This window comes from Haemaphysalis longicornis, unplaced genomic scaffold (assembly GCF_048455015.1).
Source record: "Haemaphysalis longicornis isolate Haplotype H1 unplaced genomic scaffold, Haemaphysalis longicornis Haplotype H1 scaffold_9, whole genome shotgun sequence".
In the NCBI taxonomy this organism is placed as follows: Eukaryota; Metazoa; Arthropoda; class Arachnida; order Ixodida; family Ixodidae; genus Haemaphysalis; species Haemaphysalis longicornis.
In genome coordinates this window covers 149,550,505-149,563,072 of record NW_027526460.1, presented here as the reverse complement: position 1 = coordinate 149,563,072, position 12,568 = coordinate 149,550,505, and positions in this window count along the sequence as shown.

Genomic DNA, 12,568 nt, shown 5'->3' with positions numbered 1-12,568 from the left:
TGTCGGTTAGCAGACGCTCGTTCATCCGCCACATCTGGTGGCAGGGCGTACAGTTGCCAAGGTTAAGCGTTGCTAACACAGGCCGCTGATCGGACACGCGACGAACTCCAGCCGGGAAGGAGAGGACGTCACAGCATTCCACGTAGCAGCTCAGCTTGGGTGGAAAATAGAATTTATCTAGCCAACTGCCAGATTGTCCTCTTTCCCAAGTAGCGACAAAACTGTCGCCGTGAAGCTGCACCCACGCGTCGGACAGATGGAATTGACCGATCAGGTTCTTCAACGCCCGGGCACCACTACCGACCTTGCCCACGTCCCCGCACATCACGCTGAGGGTCGGCCACACAATTAAAATCGCCCACCAAGAATGTTAGGTAAGGTTCGAGTATGAACCCGTCAAGGGATGCAAAAAAAAAGAGGACGCGTCAGAGTGCTGCGCAGGTGCATACACTACAACAGCTCGCACGCGACGTGCGAGCAAGAAAAAAATCAACGGCAAGAGCGCGCCCTCCTATCCCAAAGGTACAATGAGCCTTGCGGCGCAAGCTCTCGCGCAGAAAGACGACGCCTACGCCCGAAGACATCCTGTCTGACAGGGTAAAAAAGGCTTGCACGCAAAAGCGCTCGCGAAGCAAAAGAACGTCGCTTGGAGTACGAAAATTGCGCTCCTTCAAATAGAGAAGGTCAACGTGTTGCGCCCGAGCATAGTGCATCACCTCCCTCTGTTTGTCCAAGTCCCGAAAACCCTGAACATTCAAAGAAAGAAAACGCACCAGCATAAAGGTGATAAGGGCACAACCCACATTACCTTCCCATCTTCAAAACTCATTGCCGTCGGAAGGGACGTCGACTTCGACGCACAGTTTCTTGTTATCGTAGGCATCATCAGTGTCCGCTGAGGACGACGGCAACGCCCGCTTGGACGCATCTAGGCGTTCCGGTGGAGAGGGACGGGGGAAAAGCAAGTCGTGCAGCTGGTTGATCGGTGGACCAGACGAGGGTTGGTCACAACGAGGGATGGGCCAGCAGTACGGGATCGTCAGTGCCGCCCGCATCACCTGCTATCGGCTGGTAAAGAGAATGTATTATAACCCACATATCAGGGCGCAGCGACTAGTGATAACAGCTACTAAAGTGGCGTAACTGGTCCAGCGAAGCGCGCTCCATGAAGGCGCGACTAGGGCATGGCGCATTTTGCAGTGCGTTCTCTTGCTCCACTACTGCACTGGTGGATACTGGGGGCAAGTAAATCCAGCTACATTACCTTAGCGCGCTTTTATCTTAGTAATCTGCATTTCACTACAAAGTTCATTTATTTTTTATTTCATGTGTTCATATCAGTTTTTGTTTGAAATTTGCCGTCCTAAGAAGCAGTGTCCGCCCATTTCTGCCGTCGGTGGCGGAGAATGCAATCATGTGACTAAGCTCGACTGGCAAAAAAAGAAAGCGAGTGATGGAAACCCGCGACGTTCACAGTAATTGTTGCTCGGTGTTACGCTATCGAAACCCTCCGTTCACTTTTCTTTGCAAAATGACCTGGGGGCCCTTAAGTCTGCTTACGTTATTTGAAGACGAAAGCTTGACGATATTTATTAACAACTGATACATTTCACTTGCGATACTAGGCTGATACTTTGAACTTGCATATTTCTCGTCCTGCTGACGAAAAGCTGTGAAAAACGCGGGACAAGAGAAGAACAACACACGACGAGTGCTTACTGACAACGGAGTTTTAATGAAACGAAGAGTTGAAAATCTCTACACAGGGCACCCTTCTGGCGCATATAGTTATTAAACAACAACAATCGGGAAGGAATCAGCAATCACATATGCGTGGCAAAACTTAGCTGACGTGCTGCGCGAGTGTTTACAGACCGATAGCAGCATGACCGAACATTCTGAAGCCAAGAGATTTACCGCTTATGCACTGAAAGCTATCTTGAAGATAGGTGAATTCGTCATTAAGGACACGGATGGGGCGCTCACACAAGTCCCGTTATTACTGTACAAAAAGATGAAATAAGCCTCCGCCACCTCGCGAGTGCGTTACTGAGAGTGCCTAAATACGACTTCTGTTTTTTTTTTAAGCAAATGCACACACCCTTGCTTTTTACAGTGGTCCGAAGATGGGAAAATGGGGTCCTCTTCAATAAAGAGCAGTGTACTCGAACACGCATGTTCAGGCCCCTTCCCGTCTGGCCTGCGTAAGACCCACCGCAATCGAACGGGATTCGGTAAACAACACCTTTCGTGCATTTTACAAATTGTTTTCCATGCTTGACCCCCCAGCCTTCTGCTCGAGTTTCTTTCTTTTGATTGACTTTTCTGGCGATAGCCTCACACAAACCGGACGATTTGCTTGGAGCCGAGCACACAACCTTTACATCGAACCTTCTGGCGACCTTCTTCAATCGGTGAGCCGCGCGATGAGCGTAAGGTACAACCACCATCCTATTATCCCTACGAGCCAGTTCACCCTCTTCCTCGGTGAGTCCACGCGGGCGCTTGATATCTTTTGCAACGCGGTGCGCTGCCGAAACCAACACTTCTTCAGAAAACCCTGCCTGCTTTAGGCGAATCTGCTGACATAAAAGCTGGACTGCAGTCGGTGCTGGCATGACGTTTTCAAGAAAAACTTGAGGCAATTCACGGCTAAACCATTCTTAACTGTCTTCTAGTGACAGTATGAGAAATTCCAAATGGGTTTGCACTCCTCAGAGTGAACTCCACGCACCTGCAAATGTGGTCCGAACCAAAAATCAGAACCAAATCTAAAAACCTGATAGCGTTATGAGTAGGGACTTCAGGCATTCCGCACTGCCTAAACTGCTTAAAAATATCAATCATGTCCGGCATCGTGTCCGCTCTGCGGCAGAAGACAATGTAGCCGTCAACATATCTACATATCTTTACAACTAAATCCTCAAGCGCACGCCCAAGCGACCTGTCCACACAATTTAGAAAAAAAATATCGCTTAAAACTGGCGCCACTGTGGATGCAATACAAACTTCTGATCTTTGAATATGCAATTTGTCTTTCCATTCAACGAATGTGGGACGCAGGTAAAAGTCCAACCGTTCAAGAAATCCCTCAACCCATGTATACCCTCTATGTTCTCATCTATCGCACCACTGTAGGAAGCATAGGTCCGTGCCTTTGCTTGAAAAAACAGAAGTCCTATTTAGGCACTCTTAGCAACGTTGCTCTCAGCAACGTACTCGGGCGGTTGTGTTGGCTTACTTCATGTTTTTGTACAATAAGAACGGAACTTGTGTCATTGACCCATCCGTGTCCCTCCTTAATGAGGAATTCGCTTACCTTGAAGATAGCTTTCGGTGAATAGGCGGTAAATCTCTCTGCTTCAGAATGTTCGGTCATGCTGCTATCGATCTGCCAACATTCGCGCGGAACGTCGGTCAACTGCCATTGTCTCTTCCTCCAATCTTATCGTTCGGGGCAAGAGCGCTGGGATTTATCCGCGCACACCTTTGCTCCGCCGTACAATTATTCATCTCGGAATCTGGCCGTCTCCCGTGCTAGCCCCAGGTCATGCCGGGCTTCCCTCAAAAAGATCCCATCGTGTATGATCACGGCAATCAGTGCCTTCCTGCCCACTGCCTGTCCTTCACCAACTTCCTTTCTTGTTTCATTTCTCTACATACTTTTCATGTTTTTTTCCTGTAATTTTTTTTGAAGTTTTCATTTTATTTCGGTTTTAACAATTCCTGGTACTACGTCTCATGTTTGGGAAGTTTCTTTTTTCTGTGTATATTTTCCCCTAAACACCTAGTTTGTTTCGTTTCTTTAATGCGTTTCTTTAATTACTATATAACTTCTCTCGGTGAGCGCCCCTTTCCTGGCCAGTCCCCCTGAGTGGGTATGAGCCATATCTTCTGGCACCACCAGCACCAACCATTGCGGCACATGTGTGATTGCTGATTACTTCCCCATTGTTTTTGTTTAAGTACGTGGGTTTTTGTGTGTGTGAGGCGCCAGAAGGGTGCGCTGTGTCGAGATTTTCCGCTTTTGGTTTCATTAAAACTCAGTTGTTAGTAAGCGCTCGTCCTGTGTAGCTCTTCTCTTTCTTCTGCGTTTTTCTGTGCTTTTCGTCAGCATGTATCCATACCAACTTCCTCACTTGTCGGTGCTCCTAAGTTGTTTTCCTCGCTTGGGCTTCTTTGTCTTCTGGTATAAATTACTTCGACTGGCTTCTTTTCTGCTACACCGTGCTTGCGTCAGTTTTTGTTTCTCTTTCACTTCCTTGAGAACTACGCAACCAAGAAGACTGGCACACCACAGCCTCCCTATAATCGGGGCTCTGCCCGGCTGGTGTGTACCTCTCCTCCTTACGTGACATCACGTTAAGCTTTACGGAGAACGCAGTATTCTGCAACTTTTACTTTTCCAATTCAACATTTTGGGAATATTGAAAACCAGGCCCACAATCTCCTCAAGGTTCCCAATTTTGGGCAAATCGCCTAAGTGGGCATGTTCTACAAAAATACTACAGCAACAACCACAACCTTCTAAATGCCTTTGATTTGTTTCACTTTTTTCTTCACAGCTCTTGTTCAACGAAGCTCTCCACAGTCGTTGGTTCTTTTTTTATTGAGTCCAGTCCCCCGACTGCCCTCTCTTCATTCGCTATCTTTCTGCTCTCGCTCACCGTCGTTCTGGCGTCACGACGTTACTTTCGGTCTCAACTCTCCCCTTCACAAGCCTTGCATGCTCTGTGTCCCGCTAGACGAAGAACACGCTGGACAAATCCTGTTGAAATGCGTACAGATCGTCTGCGATATTAGGTACAAACCATTCATGGTGTACTATCCTGCCAGTAAGGTTTTCGCAAGAATGGTGCGACACGCAAAGCCTCAAGGGAAACCGTCTGCCGCGCCGGATATAAGGTAAATGTACTGTCATACAACGCCTCGTTAGAAATAGTTTTGCGAGCACAATATAACTGAAACGTGCGCGGTAGAACATGCGGAAGCCATCTCCGGGGCATGACCTAAAAAAAAGGCGAAATCGTGCCCGCAGGAATATTATTCCGCAAACGCCAGCACACTGTCGACTGGTGGCGGTCGCTGGTGCGGTGGCTATCAATGCTTCCATGGAGAGTTCCTCTCGCGTAAAACCGCAGCGTACATAATACGTGCTCTTCGGCAGTCATGGAGCGAAAGCCACCTCAGAGTCGTTGCAGAGGGGGTCAGAAAATGCGCAGTACTTTCGAGACTGAACACGAGCTGAAAGAACTTCTCCAATAACGAAAAACGTCTGTGCGGACAGATATATACCTGCTATACGGCGACCGTGAGCAATAAACCACGCTGCAGCAGCCACCATCCCGGGCCTCACGAGTTCAATTCGGCCGTGAAATAACCATCCCGAGTTTCCTCCGAGTACTCGTGTCAATCAATCATACCCAACCCATCCTTGGCCTCGGCGTAGTTACCGAAACCCCACCGAACCAAGGCGTCCACTTCACCGGTGGGATAGCGTCGCAGCCGTGAAGTCACTTGCGTTTGATGCTCCAGTAACAAAGCTTAGCAGCTAACAATTAACTAACGAAGTACCTCGGACGGTGAACGTCAGTCAAATGCTGCCAGTTCCTGGGGTGTACGGTCCGAAAGAAGAGTTCGCTCTAGTCCGAACGATAGTAGCGGCCAAGACGACAACATGTTTCCACGGCAGCCGTCTTTGTACACAGTAAAAAAAAAACAATTCCTAACACGCTAATGACACGCTGAATTGTGGTGATTTCTGATACTGCGCCTGCTGTCCGCACGTAAGCAATGCCGGCCACGTTTGGCAGGGTCGGGAGAAAGGCGCGTTGCTACAGTGAATTCCTCCGCTTACTTGATGTGGGCTTGCGCTGAGCTGCACTGGAGCTAGCCTCAAACCACGTAGCAAACATAATACATTGGAAAAACAGAACACCGACAAAATAGGGCCGCCCCAAGCTGGTTTTAGTGGGCGGAGCTTTGAAAGAAGACTGGGGTCAGGCCGGATGTTTAAAATAATACTGGGGTTATCTACGTTTCGCAAGAGAGGGCATATTGCAACTCGATTTTTCAGGGCGCTGTGGGCTGGATCTTGCAGAAGCCGTGCTTGTTCAACTTTAGGGGCCTCAACTAGGTGCGCTGATAACGCCAAGGGTGCTCCGTGCGATTGCGCGGGTGTGGCTTCAGGTTTATCGGATGCTCTACCATCACTACTTTGTTAGGTTACCTCCGCCGTACACTAAAAAACTCCGAAAAGCTCCCAATTGCTCGGCAATCCCTCAAGCGGCCATGTGCTGCACAGAAAAAATAGCAACGCTGACCGCCACTTTTCACTAGAAAGGCTGTGGTGAAGTTGTAGTCTTTTCACAACAACGTCTGCACAAGATAAGTGCATCATGCACCGCCTTAAGAGAAACTGTCAGCCGCGTTGGTGATAAATGAAATGCACGGTCAAGCTACGCCTCTTTCGAAACTGTTTTGCGAGCAGACGATAGCGAAGTGAACGCTCCGCTGCAGACGGTTAGACGCGCGGTAGAACCTGCTGTAGCCATGTGCGCCGAACCGACTAAAGGAAAGGGGCGGACAGCGAAGCACGTCTCCAGCGATCATATTGCGCACACACTGGCTCACTGCAGACTGGTGGCAGAGTCGATGGTGCGGTAACTACCAACGCTTCCGTGGAAGCTGTTGCCGCGTGAAACCGCAGCACACGCAACACTTGCTCTTACGCGGCGATAGAGCGAAAGCCGCCCCTAAGTCATAGCAAACGGGGGTCTGTCGCTACATCACTGCACAGCCAATGCACAGTGCTTTCCGAGAGATAAAAACGAAATCCAAATTCCTTCGGCGTAAAACACCTGCCGGGGTAGAAGTATGGCTGCTACGGCGACCATGAACAATAAACGATGCAACAGCAGCGGCCACCAGGAGCGTCCCGAGTTCAACACGGCTGTGAAAAACCACTACCAAGTTTTCTCTGAGTTTTAGTGGAATCAAACCCATCCAGAGCCCTCATGGACGGGGTTTAGCGACCGTAGTCACGCCCACCAATAGCATCGCTTTGTCGATGGCGAAGCGTCGTACGCACGAAGCCGTCCCAGGGGGTCAATTCTCTAAAACGAACGGCCGTTGTTCTGAAACGACGCGATAGCGTCATACAAATGCATGTGTTCTGGAACGGGGGCACCGCTTTGACCAGGAAAGCACTGCGGCAAGGGCCCAAAGCGACAGTGCTTGTCGCTTTGCGCTGCTCAGCCTCGACCGGGGCGATGGTCGTCCACGACGGGATTCATACAAAATATGCCGGACACTGACCAATGTTGAAAAAATTTACGTTTTGGGATCCGTACGCATCTTTTGTTCCCGACAGGGGGATGTTTCACCAGACACATGGGTGTCTCATGCTCCGCAAGAATTTATTGATCCTTTGTAACAGATGTGCTTAGAGATGTATGTCTGGTTTTCTAAGCGCCTGTTTCAGAATAATATCTCACAAACACAGTGTATTGATGACTTTCTGATCTCTTAAGTCAAATTTTAGTATCTGTATTGGGCCTGGGGGCAAAAAATTGTAGGGCATTAACACATCTGCACTCAATCTAAGGCATGTGGTTCAAAAAAAGTACACCAGTGCCACTTGACATGAAATCACCAAGAAAAAAAAAGAAGCATAAAAACGAAATATAACTTTGTTGAACACGAAATAACGAGGCTTTGGTAACTCGCTAAGCTTTATTACTTCCACCAAGAACGGTGGTTTTCCATCAAAAAAGACGCAAGGAATGTCGAGCAACTTTCAAAGTCTGCTCTACAAGGATATAACCATGCGCAGAAGCTGAGCAATAGGGGCCACAATTAAAAAAAGACTGATCAAAGTCTCCACTACACGGCAACATTCATGTGATAAAGCCAAACAACTTCTGGCTGGTCCACAATAGCTCACTTAGTTTCTTGGCCGTGAAAGAAGGGTGTTGCCGCCGGACGCACAAAGAAGGTTCTGTGGTGTCATTATTGAAAAATACCTCAAAGCGGCTGGGGAGTCGCCACTGATTCCTGAATTTTCTTTTCTACCACGATAATTTGTTTAAAGTTTACCATAGAATCGGTATTCTTGTTATTGGGCAAAGCAGTTTTTTCACTACACCGCGCTCGTATTTTGTCTTTGCAGCATTTTGAAGGACAGAAAAAACCGGAAGGATTGAATGAAGGGCTAGACCCACCCAGCCTAACATTTTCACAAATAACCACGATCGGGAGAGCTAGTTAAAAAGGAGAACGAAAACGAAGACCAAGAAGCTCCCAAACGGTACGTCAGATATTAGTCATTCTCTTTTGCTCGACTGTCTGTTTAAAAGCGAGAAGCAGAGTAAGGGGTACAAAACATAATGTTTGTATACCGCAGTAATTTCATGACGTGCGCTTTCTATGGCCCGCCTCGTTTCATTTCGAGGAGGGCCAACCAGCATTTCTAATGTGCGTAGGTTCATGCCCGCGTAGGGAAAACAAAAAGAGCCGTTATTAGCATGATTACTGTCAATACTACTCAAGTTTATTCGCCTCCTTGGTGGATTCGTTTGGTCACATTTGTCGAACTACGACGCTTGCAAAGGAAAACGATCGCAAAGAAGCAAGTGCTGTTAATATTACAGGATATCACTACGCTACACTGCATGCGAGATTTATAAAATAGACACTGAATATATTTGTCAGGCAGTGTAGGTGGCAAACGGATTTAGGTAACCAGAAGCACATCACGAGTTCATTGCGAAAATGAGCTGTTTGATCGTTGGCTCTGAAGACGCGCTTGACAAGGGTTTTTCTTGATAGGTGGAAAAGACATACGCTGCCACATTTCTTCCTGTCATCAGGAAAAATACACCGTTCTGACGCACTTCCCCATACTACGGTCCAGCTGTAGTTATTTGACAGGGAGAGCGATTTTGATTTTTGCGAAATATTCCCATCCGTGGCTGCTGACAAAGTTCACCCAAGCAAGGAGTGGTCTTTCGACAAGCTTTTGTCGAAAGCCCAGGGGCGCTTTCATAAAAAACGACCTTCCGTGATTACTCTCAATATGGGCGCAAGCTGCACCACGTGGTGTCGTCCTCAAGCTTCGAAACGTTTCCACTGCATTTAACAACTAAGTCATCGTACTTGTATTTATCTTTATTACGCTCTGCAACCATTCAAAAACTACACTTAATTCACTCTTTCCCTGAAATTTTCTTCTTTACCTCATATTTTCACTACCCTTTAAGCATGTGGCCTTTGCATTTGGAAACGTCTCTGTCCACTCACATGCACAGTTTTGATATTTGCATGCACTGCCAGTTGCTTTCTGTCTATTGTTATAAGCTGATTGAGTGATTGATGTTTGTGTGATCACTGGGCTGCCCCGTCCACATACAAGCTCCTTCGAGTGCTTCTGCGGGAAGGCAAGAAAATATATTGTATCATAGGCGAAATAAACTCAAACTTCAAACTTCAAAATTCAAACTTCACTATCATGCACGGTCAAATAAGTGCGACCAAGCGGTGCCTGTTCACTGTACCATGCCTGCCCCGAGAATACTGCCCTTGATGCTAATACCGCAATGACTTTTCAGGTCCTGCCTTCTAAGAGAACAATATGTGCCTGTGCAGTACGGGGCCCCAAGTCAGCGTCCTGGCCCTCTTCTGCATGGTAAAATCGTATTCACAGTTGGACGTGTTTTCCGACGTGCACCGCTCGGGGCGCTAGAGGGCAGACAGAGTGCAGCGGTGAGGTGTGGTATTTATACCCCATGCATAATTGATGGCTTCGGATAGTAAGAAAGTCGGAAAGTGTGGAACTAAACCAATTCGGCCGCTTAAAAGGAGCCATGAACAGAAAATACAACTTCGTGTAATTTCAAAGAACTAGAATTCAGTATCTCACTGAGCTCCATTGCAGCCTCAAAAGATATTTGGTTAACGAAAAAAAGCAAGAAGTATTTAAAAACTTTCAAATTCTGCGCCACAGTGACGTGTTATGAGCAAGAATGACGTCATGCGGGCCAACAATAAACCAATTTTCAGTGCGTTAACTACACGCTAGCATTCAAATGATGCAGTCAAATGGAACTAGAGGCCCCATTACAGACGTCCAGTCTTGTGTCGTCGGGACAGGTCAGTTAGGCGGCCGCCAATCGCAAAAAGTTCCGTGACGTCATAGAAAAGTTGCGGGAAATCGGCGATGGGGTCGCGACTGCTTCAAACGTTTTTTTTAATATCTCCGTTACTTTTTCAAAGATAGCGATCATATTGGTATCATTGTTATCGGGACTAACCAGTCTTTCTAATAAACTCAACTTGTATTTTATTTTCATGGCTCCTTTAAGTCTTGTTGACCTGCTTCATAGGTGTCACTTGATTCTATGCCTTTCAAACACCTAAAGTATGCCTTTGTGAAAGCGGGCAATGAATAACAGACCAGTGAAAGAACTGGATTGCCTCAGCAAGGCTACGCCAATTGCCGCATAAATACAAAATATTCAACGATTTTGGCCTCTTTTTTTGTTTATGGTTTGCCGTGAGCATAGTGCTTGCATCTTTCATCGCTCACGTCTGGTCTTCACTACTAAAATATGAGCTTGTGATGGGTTTATGGTTGCCAATCTGTGTTGTCATCCTCTTTCAATCATAAGACAATTGTATTGAAATTTAGTCCCATGAGGATGTTTATGCTTGCGCGTAGCCACTCCCAATCTTCCCTTTGTAATAAAACCTACGTAATATCGGCCAACACATTATGGGATCCGGCACAGCCATTACGTAGTAGGGCACAATGTTACATTAGAAGAAGGGAAATGTTTCATGTAACTGCAACTTTTAAAGACGATATTCTTTCTTGGGCTACTTTTCCGAAGAAATTTTGGTCGTGTCTGTATGTCGGCGACTCGATTCAGCCACCCAGCGAAAGTGAAACCGAAGCTGCGCGAAAGTCTTATATACCCACAGCCACATCTAAATGTGTTAAATCCGCTGTCAATGTTCATTATTGCCAACATTACTGAACAAGAACAACATATTACGCAAATTTATGAAATAAAATCAATACATAAGTGTGTAGGCGCCGATGTGCTCGAGCGGTAGGTCCAACATTTATTCATAGACGCGATTCCGAGGCAGCAGGAATCTGCGATACGAGGAGCGCTCGTAGATTGTGGCCGAGGACCGCAGAAACGTGGGTGTTCTCTCTCTGGCGCGTGGCCGTATAGCGTCAATGGTATACGTTGATGCTACAGAAAATCGACCCCGCCATACATACGTCATAGCATCAGAAACCCCCCACACCCCAAACTCAGCCACCATCCACGCTATCTATCCCCACGAGGCGGAAGAAGCAGCACTAGTCCTGGCCACCACCCTCCACCCCACCCCTACCCTCATATAACGGATTCACAAATGGCCGTTACATATTTCTGCAGGGGCACCATTTCGCCCATCGTCCACAAAAGTATGTCCCCCTACCCCTCTTCTGAACGCACCATCTCCCTTTCGTGGACTCCACCCATTAGAGCTTTGACGGTGCTGAGAAGGCCCACGAGGCAGCCCAAGCTTTGATACACCGGACCCCTCAACAGAACCCCATCCTCGCTTACCAACCAATACCTCACCTAGAGCCACTGCTCACCTTCCGTGAAATCAACTTCCATCACTGGCTTTTACGCACCACCCTTCCCCCACCTCACCCCTCCTTATCCCCCGGTGAATCATCACTCTGGAGACAGATCCAAACCCACTCTCTCCCCACTCGATCCATCGTCACCCACATACCGCCATCCCTCTTTCCAACCCCACTTGCCCACACGATGTGGACTATAAAGACAACCTCCTGCCTTGCTTCCTCTTTCCTACCCGAGCCCCCCGACTCCTGGCTGTCTGCCCTCGCGTGCTCGGACTCCCAGTTCCAGTGCGCCCTGGTTGACAGGCCTCGGGCCACATAGCTCCGTCTCCGCGGCTCAAAAGCCCCTAATATTGTCCAGAAATAAAACGTGTGCGTCTCTCTCTCTCGTACTGCGTTCCGAAGCCAGGCGCTACTGACCATGGTAAGGGCCGACGATGATGTTGGTAGGCGCTTGCTGTCGATGACGAAGTGGCCTCTGCAAGTGATATTTACAGTGTTCCGTTATTAAAAATTCATGGAAGCTTAGTTTCAGCGATATCAAATTTAAATACTAAATGAAATGCAGAAAAACTCCCACCTCCCCTCGCGGGAACCCCTGTGTAGATGCGACGCATAGAGGGTTCACGTTGCAGCGTTGGACAGCGGAGGAACGGCGCTTGAACGATGGAGCGGAGCGGCGCAGGCACCGCGTTTTATAGCGCGCATAGCGGTGAGAGGACGCGCCGGCGCCAGTGCGTCTGCTGCGGCTATGAAGCAACACACTCCAAGACAATCCACTTTAATCCGATCCAATACAAATCTAATCCAATCCAATCCAAGCCAAACCAAGCCAAGCCAAGCCAATCTATTCGAATCCAATCCAATGCCCCTCTCGAGAGAGGGCATCGGAGAGGAGAGGGGGTGAGCGGCGGAGAGTGC